At 41.2% G+C, this 2,609-nt stretch overlaps 1 protein-coding gene across 2 annotated transcripts in view; it reads left to right on the top strand.

The window, feature by feature from the left end:
• The window catches only part of OSBPL6 (oxysterol binding protein like 6), a 247,104-nt gene that overhangs the window by 225,390 nt on the left and 19,105 nt on the right, over positions 1-2,609 (top strand). The gene's annotated exons all lie outside the window — the stretch shown is intronic.

Raw genomic sequence — 2,609 nt, forward strand, 5'->3', positions numbered from 1 at the left:
AATTGAATTCAATATTTGAAGATGTAGAAAATATCCAAACATTTAAATAAATGATATTCTATTATTGTTTAACAGTGTGATTAATTGTGCAATTAATCATTATTAATTTTTTATCGCATGATTACTCACAATTAATTTTTTTATCTCTTGACAGCCCTAATTTGAACACATAAATGGCTTATTCCTTACACAGCTATGGATATATCTAGAACTCTGCACCCTTATATATAGATTTATATTTACTGTAAATCCCATACTGCAAATAGTTGTATCTAATTTTCAAAACTGTAACTTTTCAGACCTTTATTTTCAAATATGACAACACAATCTTAATTGAGATGTGTATATAAGTCACATTTGACTTTTTGAGGTTTCTAGCTGCTAAAAAATATTTTAGTATCGTTTGACAGAGTGAACTGTCACATGGAGGGAACAAAACCTGGTAGCTGTAGGTGGTCCAGCTGGATCCAATCAACCATAATCCTCTCAGAGGCTGCTGGGAATGGGAGGGGTCTATGGCTTATACAAGGTAGACCCAGCTTGGGAGCATGTGTATATTGTTTGCTTCCTGAAGGATGGTTTCATTAAAGCTGGATGTGTGGAGCCTGATAAGTAGCCCAGGAAGGTTACAGCAGAGCCTTGGAGCAGAGTGGAAGAGAGTACTGAAGAATGACAGCCCCTTGGAAAGGAAGGTACTGTACCAAGGAAAGTTTGGGTACAGTATGGGCCTGCCTCCCTTTAAAGACTTGAATGTTGGGGGAAAAGGTCTTCATTGCACTTGAGAAACATGGAACATGCAGCACTTTTGGAATCTGGGACCAAAAGTAAAACGAGTGTTAAACTCTGGTAAAAATAAGTACCAATATACCTGTGTTTTAGGTACTACTACATTCTCTGGCTTCCTTCCCTCTCCTATCCCTTTTCCCTCCTCCCCATTTCTGTGATAGTCAAGTCACCCTAGGCCAGCAGCCAATAATCTGGTGATAGGTAGTAAATGCTTAGTTGTAACAATCTGTAAATGATTTAGTTCTTTCGTGTAGATGGGCCTTTACTGTCCTGACATTAATCTGATAGAAACAATTTTGCTTTATAATTTTTTTAAGCATATACAGGAGGCATCAGGAATTTAAATAAAAGCATGCAATTTGTTTCAACCCTCTCCCTTTCGGTGGCTGCTACAGCCTGTCTTACTGATAAATACTGTGTAGCCAGTGCCCTCATCTGGCCATTCAAGATACTGCATGCAAAATTAAGGCAAGTGTTGAGAAAAATGACTAGGGCCATTTCACACAATTTTGCCAGTGCCAGATCTATTAATGTAATCTCTTATCATTATAAAAACTTATACTAGGAAGCACCTCAAGCTAGTAGTATTTGCAGTTCTGTGTGGATGCCCTCTGAATAGAAAGGCTGGTCTTTGTGTGAGTGTATATAAAATTGCCACCAGAATACCTCTCTCATTGGTCTCCTGTTTTTTTTTTTCTTTTTTTCTTTTTAATGTTAATGATCTGGCTGGAGGAAGCAAGTATGGAAGAAGTAGAGGGGAGCTAATGGGGCAGCTTGTTTTCCCTCCCCACCAATCCAATAGATACCCCTATTCCACAGGTGAGAGACATGGAAGGAGGGGTGGGAGGTGACTGAGCTATGCCAGATAACCTACACCCAGAAGCCAAAGAGCAAACCAAGCAATGAACTTGCATAGACTCCTCCATACTATGCAACGTCCCTCCCCTGAAATAGTTATAATAAAGCTGTAGCTTTTAATATATGGATTGCTGTGTAACAGTCATGTTGTAACACAGAACATCTTGGTACAAGACTTACCCTCTTCTGCCTTATTATTATTACATGAGATGTTAAGCAAATGCAGGATCACAATCTGTTCTGAGACCCATGCAATACATAACAGCAAAGATGTTAGAAAAGCTCTAACAAAGTCTTGTTTCCTTGCTTTATAAGCCTAAAAAGAAGTGTATTGTATCAGCAAGCATTAATTTCCAGCCAGAGTACCTGACGTAAGTGTATATATTTTTCCAATGGAATCTTTCAACCAAATTAGATTGCTATTTGCTTCAATTAAAAACCAGTTTATTCATAAACAGGAAAATGTTTTAAAAATGAGGCTAAAATACAAGGCATATATTCTGTCCTTGTACTGAATAGCTGCATTCTGATTGCCTATCACTCTACTGTTACAACTGGTTACGTCTGCATTTATAGTGTAACAAATGTATTCCCCAAATACAGGACTGTTAACATGTATCCCTAGCACTACCAACTTTCTATTGGCACAAAACTGAACACCCTAGCCCCTCCCCTGCACACTACATTCCCCCTCCCTCAGTGGCTCACTCTCCCCCACCCTCACTTTCACTGGGCTGGGGCAGGGAGTTGGGGTGTGGGAGAGGGTAAGGGCTCTAACTGGGGGTGTGGGCTCTGGGGTGGGGCCAGAAATGAGGGGTGCAGGAGGGGGCTCTGGGCTGGGGGAGAGGGTGCAGGCTCTGGCTGGAGATGAGGGGTTTGGTGTGCAGTGGGGGCTCCAGGCTGGAGCCGAAGGATTCGGAATAGGGGAGGGGGCTGCAGGTTGGGGTGTGGGCTCTGGGCTGGGG

Source organism: Natator depressus, chromosome 11, assembly GCF_965152275.1.
Source record: "Natator depressus isolate rNatDep1 chromosome 11, rNatDep2.hap1, whole genome shotgun sequence".
NCBI lineage: Eukaryota > Metazoa > Chordata > Testudines > Cheloniidae > Natator > Natator depressus.